This window comes from Heterocephalus glaber, unplaced genomic scaffold (genome assembly GCF_053883595.1).
Source record: "Heterocephalus glaber isolate CG9 unplaced genomic scaffold, H.glaber_assembly_v1.0 deba00001806, whole genome shotgun sequence".
NCBI classification, from domain to species: domain Eukaryota; kingdom Metazoa; phylum Chordata; class Mammalia; order Rodentia; family Bathyergidae; genus Heterocephalus; species Heterocephalus glaber.
Genome location: NW_028258481.1, coordinates 2,757,054 through 2,776,473, shown reverse-complemented (window position 1 = coordinate 2,776,473; position 19,420 = coordinate 2,757,054). Strand labels below are relative to the sequence as shown.

The 19,420-nt window shown below is 37.3% G+C and overlaps 1 pseudogene; it reads left to right on the top strand.

The window, feature by feature from the left end:
* Positions 1-16,383: 16,383 nt before the first annotated feature.
* Positions 16,384-19,174, top strand: LOC106008664 (olfactory receptor 5V1-like; annotated as a pseudogene).
* Positions 19,175-19,420: the final 246 nt, after the last annotated feature.

The window sequence follows — 19,420 nt, the reverse complement described above, 5'->3', positions numbered from 1 at the left end:
TGTCCTTTGGGCCTTCCAAGCACAGATCCTCAATATGGACAATCATGAGACATTGCCATGGGGTCTAGGCCTCTGGCTGGATTCATGGAGGACATTCCCTTGGACTCTAAGCTTTTAGCTGGATTTGTGTGGAACATTGCTGGAATCCAGACCCTCAGTTGAATTTCTTGGGCCTCTAGTGTGCAGTTAATCTCTTGCATTCCTTTGCATTTGACTTTTGAGTAATTATCTTAAAATAATACTATAAACTATGTGTCTTTTAGTAAATATATTCCCTTGCCAAACCTTGACTACAACAGTAAGTAAGGACCATATGGGAGACACACACAGCAGGATATTATAACCATATGCAAGACACATTCTGTCATTTATAGCAATGTGGATAGAGCTTGTCTTAGTTAACTTCTCATTGCTGAGGGAAAATATCTGATATCTAAATTTAAAGGTGGAAAATTTTATTTAGCTTGCAGTTTGTAGAGATTTCAGTCCATAATCAGCTGCCTGAAGGCAGGGTGGCTTGGCAGACAGGCATTGCAGAGGACAAACTGTTCATGGTGAGCAGAAGGTAGCAAGCAAGCAAGAGAGAGAATACAAGCCTCTTTCTATACCTTACATTGTATGCAGGCTATCAGGATTAAGGAAGTGCCAAACCAATCAGTGGACTGATTTAATAATCACACACCCTTAATCCCAGTGTCACATACTCTCAATCCAGCTACCTCTGGAAGAAGCACCACTTATGACTGCATTAGGTTTTGAGGAGAAGCCTAGACCTAAACCATAAGAGAACTGAAAATCCTACTAGAGGACATAAAACAAGCATGGAGAGGTATACATGATACAAGGCATATATGGAATCTAACAGAGCTGAGTTCAAAGAACTGGTGAGCAGAATAGTGATTCTATTCAAGGGAGGGGGAGACCAAGATGATGGAGAGAAGAAATCACTTAAAAGATGAAAATTCACAGCACACAGGAGGAAAGAATGCTGTGTCATACAACACAGATGTGGACTACAGTTAAAAATATTGTACAATACATTCAAACTAGCTAAAGAGAAGGTGCAGAGATTCTCTGCCTGTGAAAAGCCACCAAGCATAGAAACACATGCCTACAATCCCAGCCATTGGGAGGTTGGAGCAGGAGGACCATTGTTAATTGAAGGCCAGCCTGGGCAACACAGTGAGGCCAAGACCACCCAAAACTACACAGAGAGACTCTGTATCAAAGAAACTAAAACCAAAGAGTAAAGTGTGATAAATGTTTGCTGTGATTCAGGACCTAAGGATCCTGTGTTAATAAGCACGCAAGTTACAAATGTAATGTATAATATGGTATATCATAAAGAAGTACAGCTACCCTTGTTAATAGAAACATTTTAAATAAGAAGTGTGGCTTATGTGATGTTTACATTTTGGGCTGATTTTTTGGTCTTAATTATGTTAAGATTTAAATAAATAATGTTTCTGTGCCATAAGTAATATACAACAGAGTGATAATTGCAGTTGTAATGCTTCTGAAAAGTATGCTTCCATTCCCTCCTAAAAATGGTCATGGAAGTTTAACATTTTAAAAATACGGAGTATCTGCAATATCATAAAAATTAGTCCTAAACATAAGAAAGTCCAGCCCCAGCCCACCTCTGAGCAACTAGCAAGCAGATCCAGTGAAGACCTCAGCCACATGGAGCTGGGGCTACAGCCCTGTCCTCACCCTGCCTGTAAGCAAGGAGTGGAGCCATGCAGGCACCTGCAGCACCACCCCAACCCAGGACCACTATCCTCTGATTCTGGCCTCCTGGCTGCATTGGTATTTGGTTCTACACTGCAGAGGCACAGGGGGCATAAAGGCCATTGTCCTGAGCTGCAGAACATAGAGCAAAATTGAATAACAGAAAGAGGGCCTCTCAGGTTCCTTGATGAAAATTGAAGCCCACTGGAAAAGTGAAGAGAATCTCTGCAATAAAGGTACACCTAGACCACCAAAGTTGTTAAGTTGAAGGGATCAACACCTCCCATCAGAACATGGACTAACTTAAGGGGAAGGACAGCTGGAACCTGTAGTAGAACCTGGAAGATTTTAACCCTGTGGAAGGTCAGGGAGCTCATCTTGGGACTTGCAGCCAGAAATGAGCCTGAATCTCATGGGTCTCCTACTTGCTTGCTGAGACTCATTGACTTATATCTCCACACTGTTGTCCACATTGTTGATTGTGACCACAGAGACATATCCTGAAGGAGCTCCTTCATTTTTATTTTTTATTTATTCTCAAAATTATTTTTTCTTATTTTTAATTTTTTCTATGATTTTCAAATTTTTTTTTAGTTTTTCATTTTCATCTTATTTTCCTTTTCTTACTCTCTCAGTCTCTTCCTCATTTGCTGTCCCATATTTTTCTTCATCTCCCTTTTTATTCCTGCTCTAATCCCAATTTGGATTTCTTCTTCCTTTTCTTCTCTTTTCTTTCTTTCAATCATCATTAGTTTTAAAGAAAGTAAATAGTGTCTAGCTTCCCTATTGCTATTAGGTTGTTCTGTTCTCATCTTTATTCTTTCATTCTATTTTTCCTCTTGTTTTCAACAGATTAAAAGAATTTTCCTGATATTCCTCTGTCCATTGGTCTCAGTGCTATCCTTTCCCTTTCCTTCTACCTATCTCTCCTTCCCAAACTCCTTCTAAGTCCCCATCCTGAAAGTTAAAGTTGCTAATATTGAAGAGTTTATTCACTATAAGTATAATTTGGGCTAGTCCTTGATTTTGATTTAATTCACACAGTTAAACATGATAGATTAGTAATTACCACAAATTGTTATTTTCTGAGCTTCTCTTGATGCTATTGTGTTGCTGATTGTATCACTTGGGCTAACATATTGTGATTGATCTAATCAGTTGTACTTCCTGCATTAACAAAAATGAGATAGTCTCAGAGTCATTAGAGAGTCAAAACCTAAAGACCAGGTATATCTGGAAGACACTTCTGAGAAGTAATCATTCCATAAGGATTCTAAATACAAGCAACAAAGATACTTACACTAAGCAATATCAAATTATCAACCAAGGAATGAAACCAAGGACAGTACCAAAAACAAGAATAGAAATGAGAACACATTTAAGCAAGGCACAAACCCAGACTTCCAGCCCACCAAAGACAAATTCTGGGGGAAACCAGGTGGAAATTTCTCATAATCAACCACCTGCACACCCTGACCTGATTGCACAGGAAGTAACAAAACAAATGAATGAGGCTGTAGAAAAATTCAAAACAGGAATAACTTCCCAGATAACTACAGAAATGGTGAGTAGAATGAAAGACATGATTACAGCCTCTACAGCAATAACATAAAAAATAGATGAGTTCAGGACCATGATGGAAAGCAAGAATGCCCAAATAGGAAAGAAATGGAGTCCAGGAAACAGTTTTGAAAAGATATCCAGGGGATTAAAAGCTGTGTTGAAAGCATACACAACAGACTGAGCAAATCTGAAGACTGAATATCAGATATAGAAGAAAGGATGGCAGTCAATGACCATGAAAACAGAGATCTTTTAAGAATTGTAAGTGAGCAAAAAAAAAAATAGTAAGGGAACATGAGAAATTGATCCAAAAGCTTCTAGATGATGCAAAGAAGAATAATATAAGACTGATAGGAGTCCTTGAAAAAGCAGAAGAAAGTACAAAAGACATAAAAAACTGATCATAAATTAATGACAGAAAACAGAGCAAAAAAATTTGACATACAGAGTCACATATTGAAGCATATAGGACTCCAACTAGCCATGATAAAAGAAATCTACACCTATACATATAATAATCAAGATCCCAGAAACCCAACAGAAGAAGAAAATAGTATAAACAGTTAGAGAAAAGAAACGAATCACATGCAAAGGAAAGCCCATCAGAATCACAGCAGACTTTTCAACACAAACCTTCAAGTCAAGGAGAGCATGGAGTGAGGTATTTCAAGGCCTAAAAGAAGACAACCATGAACCTATACTGATGTATCCTGCAAAACTATCTTTCAAAATTGATGGGGAAATATACTTCCATGACAAAGAACACCTGAGAAACTTCATGAATACAAAACCAACATTACAAAAATTCTAAACAATATCCTAGAAAAAGACAATGAAGGTAAGAACTCCATGAGGCCCAACAGAGCAAAGCTAACTGGAAATGCAAGAAATTAAGAGGAAGGGGGGGGATAAATAAAATGAAAGAGCCAACAACAGGAAAATACCATGACAAGGATATGTCAATATGTAACAATTATAACCATCAATGTTAATGACCTCAATTCACCAATGAAAAGAAATAGTGGAAGAAGGCCTTAAGAAGCAAAATCCAACAATATGCTGTGTACAGGAAAGCCACCTAGTTCAAAAATAAATGCATAGACAGAAAGTAAAAGGATGAAAAACAGTTCTCCATGTGACAGGGACCCAGAAAATAGCAGGTGTAGCTATCTTATTTGCAAACAAGAAATATTTTAAACCAAAAGTAATTAAGAGATAAAAAGAAGGTCACTGCATCCTTGTTAAGGGAACAATCCAAGAGGAAGAGATGACAATCATAAATATATATGCACCAAATACTAAATCTCACAACTACACAAAATAAATATTAATGGACATGAAAAACCAAATAAGCGGTAATATAATTGTAGTGCGGAACTTCAATACCCCACTGTCATAAATAGAAAGATGATCTAGACAAAAAAATCAACAATGAAATACTAGAACTAAACCAAGTTTTTGAACAAATGGACTTATTATATTTCTACAGACTGTTCCACCACACAAAAATCAGAATATACAGTTTATTTGGATGCACACAGGTCATTCTTCAAAATACACTACATGCTAACTCATAGAACATGTTTAAGCAAATGCAAAGCAATTGAAGTTATCCCCTGTATGTTATCAGAAAATAGTGCAATTAAACTGGAGATCAGTGGCATTAGAAACTGCAAGAACTGCATATACATGAAATTAAATAACACTCTTCTAAATAACCAATGGGTCACAGAGGGCATAAAAGAGGAAATTAAACAGTTTCTAAAAGTAAATAATAATGCCAATGCAACATAGAGGAAAGTATAACACACAAGAAAAGCAGTTCTATGAGGGAAATTCATAGGAGTGAATGCCCATACTAGAAAAACAGAGCGAGCTCAAATAAACAACCTAATGCTGGTACCTTAAGCTCCTAAAAAAAGAAGAGAAAGACAAACTAAAAGCTCATAAAAGGGAGAAAATTATAAAGATTAGAGCAGAAATCAATGCAATGGAGTTTAAAATAACTATAAAAATTAACAAATCAAAGAGTTGGTTTTTCAAAAGAATAAATAAAATTGATAAGCCCTTAGCCATCCTTATAAAAAAGGAAATAAAAGGATCAAATCCATGCAATTAAGAACAAAAGAGATGAAGTAACAAGAGCCTGCAGAAATCCAGACGAAAATCAACACCTACTTTGAGAATTTGTGCTCTAATAAAAAGGAAAATACAGAAGAAATGGACAGATTTCTAGATAAATATGAATTACCAATTTGAATGAAGAAGATATAAAAATTCTAAACAACCCAATTACAATCAGTGAAATTGAAAACATAATTAAAATTTTACCAACTAAGAAATGCCTGAGTCCTGATGCTTCACTGCTGAATTCTACATGACATTTAGAGAAAAACTAATACCACTACTCTTTAAACTATTCAATGTAATTGAAAGGAAAGCAGTCCTACCAAATTCATTCCAGGAAGCAAGCATCACCTTGATCCATCCCCAAAGCAGAGAAAGCCCCAACGGAAAAAGAGAACTATATGCCAATATCCCTAATGAATATAGATGCAAAAATTCTCAACAAGATACTGGCAAACAGAATACAGACTGTCATCAAGAAGATCATACACCCTGACCAAGGCTGATCTATCCCAGGGATGCAAGGATGGTTCACCATACATAAATCAATAAATGTAATGCACTATATTAACAGAGCCATGGAAAAAATCCATACGATCATCTCAATATATGTGGAGAAAGCATTAGACAAAATTCAGCACGCATTCATGATAAAAACCCTGCAGAAAATTGGAATAGATGGTCTTTATCTCAACTTGATAAAGGCTATCTATGAAAATTCAACAGCCAATATCATACTAAATGGTCAAAAACTGAAAACCATGCTAAAATCAGGAACAAGACAAGGATGTCCACTATCACCACTCCTGTTCAATAGTTCTGGAAACATTAGTCACAGCTGTTAGACACGAGAAAGAAATTAAAAGAATAAAGATATGACGGAGCCAGCCGTCACTAGACAAACAGTACCTGAGGAGAGGGGTGAGGATTAAGAAAAACAACACAAATTCAAGAGAAAAGAAAAGGGAGAGGACAGGAAGGGCCTTCTCCTTCCCACTTTATTGAGCCTTTTATATATCCTCCTTCATTACCCACAGCCTCCCTCCCTTCCTCCCCTCATGATCTCGTGACTAATTATTTTTACAGAGAAAAGGTCAAATATATCTTTACAATTCCGGGAATGTTACTTTCTTGTCCAGCAGACATTCAAATCCTTTCTATATTTGTTGTTTTCTTTAAAAGTCAACATCCTTGTTTTTGTACCAGTTTCATATCCTGACTCATTACGTTCTTATCTGACTCAAGAATCTCAAGGGGCTTAGGAGTCTTTCAGGGTTGTTTTAACCCTTCGCTCTCCACAAAGATAGGAATGGAAGAAGTTAAACTGTCATTATTTGGTGATGTGATACTGTATATAGAAGACCCCCAAAACTCTACTCAAAGACATCTAGACTTAACTGACAGATTCAATAGACTAGCTAGATACAAGGTAAACTCTCAAAATCAATAGCCTTCATGTACACAAATAACATATTCACTGATATAAATATCAGGGAAAATTCCTTTCAAAATATCATCCCCCCAAATGAAATATCTAGGAATCAATCTAACAAAGAATCCAAAAGACCTCTATATTGAAAACTACAGCACTCTGAAAAAACAGATCAAAAATTATATAAGAAAATGGAATATCCCCTGTTCCTGGGTAGGCAGACCCAGTACAGTGAAAATGGCCATATTTCCAAAACTGCTATATGGGTTCAATGCAATCCTGATTGAAATTCCAACAGTATATTTCACAGAACTAGAGAAAACAATCCAAAAATTCATTTGAAACCAGAGGGACCCAGAATTTCCAAAGCAATTCTATTCAACAGGGACATCACAGGGGGTAACACAATCTAGACTTGAAACTATACTGCAAAGCCACTGTGAAAAATAAAAATAGCATGGAACTGGCAAATAAATTGACCCCAGTATCAGTGGAATAGATTAGAAGATACAGAAACAACTCCAGACATACTCAGCTCCCTCATCTTTGATAAAGGAGCCAACCATCCTCCCTGGAGGAAAGATAGCTTCTTTTATAAATAGTGTTGGAAAAACTGGATTTCAACCTTCCAAAGATTAAAACTAGACACTTATTCTTCACCATGCACTAAATTAAAATCCAAGTAGATTAAAGATCTAAATATTAAAACAGAAACACTAAACTTGCTGGAAAATAAGTTAGGTAGAACTCTCAAAAACATTGGCATAGGAAAATACTTTATGAACAAAACCTCAGTAGCCTGTGTACTACCACAAATAATCAACAAGTGGGATCTCACCCTACAAAAAAGCTTCTGTACTGCAAGAGAAACCACCAACAGGTCTAAGAGACAATGTACAATGTAGGAAAAATATATATCAGCTCTTCCTCAGACAAAGTTCTCTTATCTAGAATATATAAAGAATTTTAAAAATTAGACCCCCCCAAATATAAAGACCCAATTCAAAAATAGACATCTGAAATGAACATATATTTCTCAGACAAAGAAGTAAAAGCAAAAAATATACATATGAAAAAATGTTCAACATCACTGGTCGTTTGAAAGATGCAGATAAAACAACACTGAGATTTGACCTCACCCCAAAAAGAATAGCTGCCATCATGAAATCAACCAACAACAAATATTGGTGGGGTTGTGTGGAGAAAGGAACCCTTCTCCATTGTTTGTGAGATTGTAGACTGCTGCAACAACTGTGAAAATCAATATGGAGATACTTGAAAGAACTAGGATTAGATGTCCCATTTGACCCAGCTATTCCTCTGCTGTGTATCTTCCCAATAGAATTTTTAAAAATCATACCAGTGAGATATATGCACACCCATGTTTATAGTGGCACAGTTTGTAATAGCTAAAACTTAGAAATAGCCCAGTTGCTCATCAACTGGAGACTGGATAAAGAAGATGTGGCTTTTTAAATAAAATGGAGTACTACTCCGCCATAAAGAATGAGAAACTAGAGAAATTTATAGCTAAATGGATGCACATTGAGGCCATAATCTTAAGTGAAATAAATAGGATACATGTGTAAATACAAAATAGTTTCTCTGGTATGAAAAACTAAATGTGTAAATAAGAATCAAAATGTATAATTGGTAATGTTAACTAGAAAGAAAAGGTATAAAGGAGTAGGGGAATTGGGAGGGGTAGGGAAAGGAAAAACATGGAAGTAAAGTCTTTGTAAATAGTGAAGGGAGGAGGGCAAAGGGAGGAAATGGGAATGGGGAAAAATAAGAACCCAGACATATCATGGAAAGGTACAAGATCCCAATGATGAATGTAGCTGTGTTGTATGCCTACAATGTACCAATAAACTTAATGGGGAAATAAAACAGAAGAAAATGAATTAAGGTTAAAATAATTTTAGAATGAAGAGATTTTAGAAAAGTTCTGAAATCAAGCAGAGAGTGGTCTGCAGAGAAAGTTGTCACCTCATTAAATATTAGAATCCATGTCTAGCAGAAGGTTGCATCATGGATGAGTACTTTAAATTTTTTTCGATAGAATATTCAGACAAGAAGATATCAGAATAAAATAGGAAATATATTGCTGATAGGGAAATAGAACTTTTCATCGAGAATGACATCACTCTTTGCATAGTTGATGGTACAAAGAGGAAAGGACAGGGCTCACACACTGGTCATGAAAACCATCTGAAGTGAGACAAAGGTGCAGCATGACTGGCCTGGTGTCCTTTAGATCAAGGTCAAGGTCAAAGGAAGCTCAGGTTTATGCATTAGATCTGAGAGGTTTACACATTAGGTCTTTTAGGGAAAATGGAGGAGAGTGTCAGCCACAAAAAAACCACATCACAGTCATTCTTCACACTAGGATCTAGACATTGAGGAAGAGGTGAGGGATTTCCAAACCTGAGGGCTGACAGAGAAGTGCGCATAGAGTAGATGTGGGACACATACACAAAAACTGAAGCAAATGGGAAAATATTGAGATGTCCAGGTAACATTGAAAAAGTCATTTTGAAAATACTGAAAAAAAATGAAAGATTGATACATTCAGTGAAAATAAGGACATAAAATAACTGACCTACAAAATACTGTAGTCTGGAAACTTTGGGGTCCTGGATGAAAAGATACATCATGTTGATCCTCTCAAACATTGGCTTTAATGAAGAACATAAATCAGACTGTAACACTGAGACAGATGGAACCATGAGTGCTATTGGGATTTACCTGGAGAGCAGCAAGTGATGCTTCCATGTGAGTTAAATTTTTCTCAAGTAGCATGTACAAGTGGATTCACTCATAATCATAAGCACTTTATTTTTCTGGCTCTGAAGATCTAAATCTGCATCCTAGTGACTAAAATACATAATATTTTTGTGTCTCAGAACCAAGTTGAGTCCCAAAATCTCCACCTGTTTCATGTAGAACCCCTGTCTGGGAAAACCTCAGCATCAAGGCTCTGGTGCCCATTTAGCTCCAACATTGCACTGGAGCAACAGGCCCATCAGGCTCCCTGCATGTCCATATTTATTGCTCCTGGAAGAAGCGAGTGGTGTTTGGCACCACAGACCTCCTGTCATCCAGATCATGTCCTGGTGAAGGTCTGGACATGGATCACCCTCCTCTGATGCCTGAGATGCCTCAAATTTCAGTGTTTCACCACTGAGCAGACTACTTCTTTTCTTCTCCAGCTTTATCTAGGTATAGGTGACAATCACAACTGTATGTAAGGTGCAAACAGTGTGATTTCTGCATTTGTACAAATATTTGCCCCAACCAAGCTAACATAGCCACATTGTTTTTCAAAATATGTCTGTACCTAGCTCATTTGCTTAGCTATTTTCAAGGTAAAAATCAGTCTCTAATTTGTGTTTAAATTTCACTCTTACAAAGATAGGGAGTTAACAATTATGAGTTTTCAAATGTTGAAACATAAATTTATTTTATCCTAATAATTTCAGTTTAAATTTGTATTCAGATTTTCTGCACAGGTATATTTTCCTCCAGAATTTCCAATGAACAAGTAGATTGACTTTTAATTTCCAGAGTTAAATTATAAAATTGTGTCACTCCTCTTCTTTTTGTCTTTCGACCTAGATAGTATTATTTTTATTAGTGGCTTCATAAAATTTCATATTAGTATTTGTTTTTGTGTATTATGAATTAATGTATCATCATGAGTTAGACTATTTCAATCATGAAACTCAAGTATTTTCTCAGGGGAAATTTTTTATTTCTAGAATTTTTTTGTTCTTAATAATTTCATTTATTCAATTGTTAATTGACAAATAACAATTGTATCTAATTATGTGATACAGTGTGATTCCTTATGTTTTACAAACTTAATGCTTAAATGTGGCAAATTAAGAATTCTATCATTTGATATTTTTATCAGTTTGGGGCATGAAACACTTAAAATCTACTTTTTTAGCACATGAATAATATGTAATACGTTATTATGAGAGCCACCATTCTATGCAACTGATCACTTTTGGGACTTGTATCTAGATGTCCCTCAAAAGCCTCATGCACTCATAGGTAGGGCTTTTCTGAGATGGCTGGTTTTAGAGTGTGTGATGCTAGGATTGAATAAATTGTGTGATGCTAGGATTATGAGTGTGTGATCACTAAATTGGTCCACTGATATGTTAAGCATGGTTCTGGGTTTGGATAATGGGAAGGCCTCCCTGAATGTGGGTGGCACCATCCAAAAGCTTGGAAGGTATAAAAGGAAGAGGCTTCTGCCTTGCTGCCTTCTGCCTGCTATGAACTGTTTCTCCTCTGTGGTGCCCCACTGCATGTCATTCTGCCTTGGAGCTAGCCAACTATGGATTGAAACTTCTATAAATTGTGAGCTAAAATAAACCTTTCCTTTTAATTGTCAGTGTTCGGTATTTTGTCTCAGCAATGAGAAAAGTAATTAAGACAATCACCTAAGCTTATTATTTGTTTAATTGAAATTTGTACTCTTGGTCAATATTTTCTATCTCCCCATCTAATCACCTCTGCTAATCTGGTAACATTAATTTTTCTTTGTAGGTCTATGAAGTCAACTTTGTGAGAATCACATATAAGTGAATCATGGAGTGTTTGTCTTCCTGTGCCCAGCTCATTTCACATAGCAGAGTGTCCTCCAGGTGCAGCCATGCTGGTGCACATGAAAAAATCCATCCATTTTAGGATGGAATAGTGCTCCGTCAGTGTAAATGGCACATTTCCTTTACACTCACCAACACTGTTACTTTCATTGGTACAGTTGTACCGGTACACTGTAGATATGCATAATGATCACATTCATCCTCATAGGGAATATTTACCTGCGCATGATAGATTTTGATTCTTCTTTTTTCCCCAATACCTTCCCCTCCCTTCAATCATTCTCCCCCTCATTTACCAAAGCTTTGTTTACAATTTTCCTTCTTTTTTTCTTTTCCCTTCTTTCATTTCCCCTCCCTCTCCCTTGTTCCCCTTCCCAGCTGAACACTTTCTTCCTATTTCCCAATAGCTATTATACATTTTGGTCCTTATTTACCCTTTTGGTTTCTCACACCAGAGAAACATTGCAATATTTAATCATGCATGTTCACTTTATTTCACTTATGAGTATGGCCTCAAGGTACAGCTATTACCTAAAAATGTGCCAATTTTATTCTTCTTTTGGCAGAGTAGTACTCTCTTATATTAAAAAAAACACATCTTCTTTATCCGTTCATCTAATGATGGGCATCTTGTCTGTTTCTGTGATTTAGCTATAACAAATTGTGCTGCTTTAAACATGGGTGTGTTTATATCATTATGGTGTGATGTTTTTAATTCTTTTCAGAAGATAACAAGAAGGGGAATAGCTAGGTCAAACGGAACTGTGTACAAAGGGAGGAGAATATTTTGAGGGGATTAATGAGAGTGTGTCTCATACTGTTATAAAGACTTTTGTAATATCAACATTCAACATGATTTGGTCCCACCTCATAGACCTCATAGTAAGTGCTGGTGAAGATTTTGGGGAAAATGAACACTTGTTCCTTGTTGTTGAAAGCATCGGTTGGTTTATAAAATACAAAACATATCTCAGAGATTCCTTATAAAATAAATAAAGAACTCTTTTAGGATTTTGAAATTTCACTAAATATATAGTTAAAGAAAGCAAATGAGGATCTTTGATTGCTAACTGCACTCCATATCCATGACAGTATCATTCAGAGCATTCACAACAGGTGACAATTTCAGTGTCCAAATGAACATACCAATAGAATGTGATTCATGGATACTGCAATATTATTTGGACTAAATCCCCCAAGAAATCCTACTTGTTTAGCAACCCAGATCAACCTTGGATGCCTTATTCTCAGTGAAAGAAGGTGGCCACAGACAGACAATTGCCACATGTTATGACATGTGTAAGGGCCTAATGTGGTGGAAGTCACATGGAAGATGGAGAAGAGCAATGAAGAGAGGCAGAGGGAAGGGGAGGTGGAGAGGTGGAGATGTCAGCAGACTGGGCACAATTCCCCTCACTCAGGATGAGTCCTGGTGATGAGTGTGTGATGGTGTGGGTGTCACTAACCTAAGTGTAATGTGTGCTTGAGGCCTGCGAGTGAGTAGACTGAGACTGTTCTCACTACAACTATCAGCAAAGTGATAGCTCTCTGTGCTAATGGACAAAGGAAAAAGTAAAAATGCCTTATACACAGACATCATGATTTTTTGTTTTCCTTGTTTTAATTAATTATGTATTTTATTAGTACATGTTTGAATACATAATGAATTCATTTCTCATGGGGATTTGGTGCATGTCCATAACCCGTCTTCATCTCTTTTGTCCCTTCTCCTCCCTCCAACTTTTGTTTCCCTTCCCATTTGAAAAAGTCCTAATTACATTTTTGATCAGTTCTCACTTTTTACAAATCCTTTTGGCCTTTCTTCTCTTCCACTCGATCTCTTCTCCTTTCATTTGAAAAAGATCTCCCTACTTTCTATTATCTGTCCTTTAACTTTCTCTTTATTTATACTTTGTATTTCTCACATAAGAGAAGCCATGTGATATTTAAACTTGTGTGTCTGATTTAGTTCACCTAACATTATTCCAATAAGTAATGAAAAATGGTCAACATCACTGGTCATTAGAAAAATGCAAACTAAAACAATGCCAAGATTCCATCTTACCCCAGCATGAATGGCTACAGTCAAGAAATGAAATAATCACAAATGCTATTGAGTCCCCTGGGATAAAGGAACCTTTCTATACTGATGGTGGGAATATAAACTAGCACAACCACTATGGAAATCACTGTGGAGAGTCCTCAAAAAATTAAAATTAGAAATTCTATTATGATTTTCAACTGAGAAAATATTATGAATCTACACCAGAAAGGAAACTGTTTAAACATCAAGCAGACATTTCTATAACCAAGAACACAGTATATTACATCAAAAATGAAAATCTCTTGTATATCTATGCATCCACAAGGAAAACTTGAAAGACAAAATAAAAGCTAGTCAGACATTTAATAATAACACCAAAGAAAAATGTAATACTTAAATTCCTAAGTGCAGCATGTACATTATTCATTTGCTGCACAAAATCCTGATAAAGGGTATTAAATGATGAAGTGAAGGCATGTGCCACACTGACGTGCTGCAGGCAACAACACTGTAAAGAGGCCATTGCTCATTACATGGATCTACACACACAGCACAATTCCACCCAAACACTATGGGGTCACACAAATCTACACAAAGTGGCCATCAAACCTATATGGACAGTGTAACTAGTAAGACTAGTAAGAGACCAAGTAACTTTTTAGAAGGAAGAGCTTGGATTAGTCATTCTATCTAATTTGAAGACTAGTATGAAGTGCAATGAATAAGAGCTTAGCATTAATATTTTAAATTATAGAAATATAAAGCCATAGATCTTGAAAGTCTAGAAAGAATAACTGTTACAATAAACACAGCATGGAAGGGTTGAAGCTAGGGGAGGGGAATGGGGAAAAATAAGAATCAAGTGAGGTTATGTAAAGGTGCAAATTTGCACTTATGAATGTAACTGTGTTATACACCTAGAATGTACAAATAAAATTAATAAAAAATAAATGCAACAGATGATCTGAGTCATGGAGTGGTGCTGGGTTATTGGAAGAAGGGTCATATTATCTCCAGGTACTTAGTGCTTTATGATGAAGCTACCAGTTCAGGACACGCTCTTCCTCAGGTGTCCAGGACTTCCAGCACTTTACTCTGACATCTATTGAGTTATTGCCCTGAACACACACTCAATGGTAAAAGGAAAATGCAAAGTGTGGTTCACTGCTACTACTATGAAAAAGAATGTAGAAATTAAGCACTTTCCTTTTCAGTGATGACACACTGGAATATACACATATCGCATATATGTAATCTCATTCATCTGAACCTATTGTCTTGTTCCAGCTGGATGAATAGTAGATTGAAAATTGTAACCAGCAGACCAAAATGCAAATTCATTGATGTTATTTGGATGAGTGCTATCCCCATACTGCTAACTCCATTGTAAAAATAAATGAAACAAGAAAATAAATAACAGTGATAAATTACAAAAACTAAACAGAAACTCAGAGCTAAAACTATTGCAATGTGTCTAATAAGCCAGATGTTTTTCAAATATTTCAGTCTGGTTATCAATACATGTAGCTTGAAAATATTTAATTTAAAACAAATAATACATATATATTTGGACAATGTAGTGAGACTAGTAAGAGTACAAGTAACTTTTGAAGAGTTTGGATAAATCATTCTATCTAATTTGAAGACAAATTAAATGTACAATGTATAACAGCTTAGCATTAATATTTTAAATTTTATGAGCAAGATGCTATGTATAACATGTTGCATACACACACAGAGAGAAGTCAGAATATACACGGTGTCTAAAAGTAATCATTATTTTTATGAAAGCTATTACAGATACAAAGTAATGTGCCCAGAATTCCCTTGGAACTGTGGGTGGCCTGATAACACTTTCACAGCTACAGTACCCCTGGTTCTGGAAGTGTTCTCAGGAGCCTTCTCCAGGGCCTCCGTGTTCTGACCCCTCCTGCTACTGGTGGCACTGGTGCAGCTTCAGGCTGAGTGTGCCATGTGGTGCTCACACACATGTGTCCAAGAGGGCAGGTGTGAGCATCATGGTCACCAGTGTGGACCAAGAGGAAGTGGAGCCCTGGATGTGGAGCCAGAGGAGACCTTCAGCTCCCCTGGCAAGGCTGTCTTGAGCAGACCATGTGAGCCAGGCCTGCCACTCAATCCTCCTGGCTTCTCCTGCAGGGATTCTCCCACCCAAGTCCACAGGGCTGTACAGAATTCAAGGCCACAGAGAGCCAGGCTGAACTGCTTAAGATCTGGCATCCCAGAGAAAGGTTCTGTGCAGCCCTGTCCTGTGTAAAGCACTCTGGGCCTGTGCAAGGTTACAGGATTAGGAGCAGAGTGGTTGGACTGCAAAACCTCTGATGCCCTGGATGAGGAAGTGCCAGGAGCCCAGGCACTCTCTGTGCTCTGTCTGGGCCTGAGAGCAGGAGGACTCTGAGGAAAACCAAGCACGGGTTGGTGCCTGGCCAGTCAGGTATGCAGGTTCAGATGGGAGAGAGACAAGGCGCTGAGTGCGGGAGAGCGCCAGTGCTGAGAGAAGGTCTCAAAGTCAAGGCATTGGGATCTCCAGTCACACAAATTTCAACTGAATTTCAGATGAAGAAATGGGGATTTGGGGGACGTGAAATATATAGGCATATTTGCATATTTTATAATGGAGTATCAATATTCTTCCAAGCCCTAAATAAAAAGTCATGTATACAAATACAGATTAAAATCTGTTTCATGAACTACAAAAACTATAATATAAAACCTGAAGACAGAGTGAAAAATGCTAAAGTAGCAAACATGAATTTTTTCCTTTTGAGCTGCTGAAAAGTGAACCCAGGCCCTCCAGCCCTGCCCCCACCCATGAACTCTGTTGACAAGCACATGGCCCACCTGAGCACATGACTGTGGCTGAAATGTTCCCAAAGGTGAGGTGTGTTAGGAAATTAAGCTGTTGCTCTTTCTACAGTAACATAAAGTTGAGCAGGGATGTGATTACAGGGTGAAGTGTGAGATTTATTCATCTCTCTGTTATTTTTTATGTTCGTGTTTGAAATTTTCCATTTTATTTTGAAAAAATTAGAAACATCATAACTTGAAAAATTGAAATACTGTAGCTATTATTTGGCCTTATATTCCCTAACTGTACTGCGTGTGTTTCAGTCTCTATCACTCCATCTCTCCCTCTATCTATCACCTATCCACAAAGATTATTTGTATTTTTGCTTTGTTTTTGTTTTTTTTTGGTACCGGAGATTGAACTCAGGTCCTTGCGCTTGCACAGCAGGTGGCGAAACCACTGAGCTAAATCCCCATCCCAATTTTTAATCAATTAATTGAGTTATAGGTACAATGGATTTGTTTTTCCACACACATTGAATCTAAACTGTTCTCATGTTGGTTCTTCATGTGTATGACACATAGTCTCTACAAAATAAAAGTATCCTATCATGATTAAAATTCAGTTAAAGTTTGTTGTTCTCCCATGAAAATGTTTTATAAAAAACTTTGGTGGTATTACCATATGTTGGAAGACTGATTACTATAATCACAGCAAAGTTAGCATAACACCAATTAAATATTATTCATTTATTTATTTACTTATTTATTTATTTTGGTTTTTGGAGAAGAGTCTCATTGTATAGCTCAAATTGGCCTTGAACTCACTATGTAGCAAAGGATGGCTTCAAACTCTTGGCCATCCTCCTGCCTCAGCCTCTGGAGTGCAGAGTTTACAGGGATGCCCCACCACACCTGCACCTTGAATTTATTCTATCCTTACTTGCTCATGAAATTACTACAAAAAATCTTCCTTTTACCTAACCCTAGATCATTAAAACCAACAAAAATATGAGCCCTGCAATTTACAATGATTGTTAAACTTACTTGAAATTTATTGGCCATTAGAATCTCATTTGGATTTCTGAGCAAGAGAAGAATATTCCATGTGGAATTCTTCTTAGGATATTTCCTTAGGGAAGTAGGCATAATATAAACTATAGATTAAACCCTGACATGAGTTCCAAGTATAAGAGATGAGTTTGCTTTTATTGACTCCTGAAATCTGTTGGTTGCATGGTGTTCTGTTCTTCTTGCTGAAAACTTTTCTTGGTAATGTGATCTCCTATTGGTCAAAGTAATATAGTTGATTTTGATAGTAAATAAAACAATTTTAATTCAGTTGGCTTTTAATATCCATTTATGAAACTTCTGCTCAGGTGGTTAGTGCTATTTTTGAAGTAGCATTAACTTCAAGAAACTTTTCTGAAAAGAAAAATAGTACTTCTATGATAGACAAATATATGATGGATAGTACAAAACATGTCTAAGATACAGCCCAATATATCATGGACAGGTTCTGCTTCCAACGATGTTAGTATTGCAAGAGCTTATAAAAGTTACCAGGGGAAGTAACATGAGAAACAAGAATCAAGTCCCCTAAAGGATGTGAGAAATCCACCATCAGGTCTCCCTGAATGTTCAGCCCCAAACAACTTGGAAAGATAAAAATTATGAACAAGGAGTTGAATTGTCATGAATTTCTATAGTAATCATAGGGCACCCTCCCATGAAGATCAGAGCGTAACTATTTCAAGAAAAACAGCACAGTAGTTCAGATTAAATTTGTAAATAGATTTGGAGCAGTTTTCCAAGAATTTCTCAGAAGCATTGTTTGGTTGCCTAACCTGTGTTTGGTGATTTTTTCCCTCCAGAGAGACGCAGGTGGAGAGGAGACAGACATCTACAATGTTACCACAGTAACTCAGTTCATCCTCATCAGTCTCTCTGACCTCCCTGAGGTGTAATATCCTCTCTTTGTGGCCTTTGCCATCATTTACCAGGTCATGTTAATGGGAAATGGGGCCATCCTCTTGGCTATAGGGACTGAGACAAAGCTGCTACATACTCCCATATACTATTTTTTGACAAACTTGTCCCCCTTAGATATAGTCTGCCCATAGACAACTGTCCCCAACATGCAGCACAACCCCTTGACTGAGAACCACTGCATTTCCTTTGTTGGGTATCCTCTGCAGGTGTATTTCTTGATGGCACTAGTTGGGACAGAAGCCTTCCTGCTGACTCTCATGGCTTATGACCAGTATGTGGCCATCTGCTTCCCCCTTCGTTAATCTGTCATCATAACAAAGGCTCGCTGTGTCCAGCTGGTGTCTGGGACTTGGGCAGCTGGGTTTCTGAATTCTTCCATCCACACAGTCTTTAACTTCAGCCTTTCCTTCTGCAGGTCCAATCTGGTCAACCAGTACTCCTGTGATATCCCACCAGTGGTAGGCCTGTCTTGCTCATCCATTTACGTGGCTGAAATGGTGGTCTTAGTGGTAGGGGGAAATCAGTGGATCCATTTCTTTCCTGACCACCTTGATCTCCTACATCTATGTCATCTCAACCATCCCAAAGATCCATTCTGCAGAAGGGAAGCACAAAGCCTTCTCCACTTGTGCCTCCCATCTCCTTGTGGTCTGTCTGTTCTATGGCACACCCATCTTCACCTATATCCAGCCCTCCTCCACCAGACATACTTCTTCCAGGGAGAGACTTATCTCCATGCTCTATGGTATCATCACCCCAATGCTCAACCCAGTCTGCTACAGCATGAGGAACATGGAGGTATAAAAGGCACTCAGGAGGGCTGTGTGTGGTAGAATGTTCTCACAGTTAGTGCAGTATTAAAACAGGATTGCTTAGTACTCTGTTTAGAACTACTTCTTAGGAAGATATCTTAGGAAGAAAAACTTTCTCCTGACACCATATAAGTACCAAGTGATGTTAGAAATGTGTAGATGCAAGTAGATATTATTCTAGTTAGACTTAAGTATGTATCTCTAAATCTAGGTTTATATTTTTGTTTGTATCTCTCCTACAGACCTTTTCTGTGGTTTGTTGAGTTTTTGTTGAAACATGCTTTGGTAGGGGCAG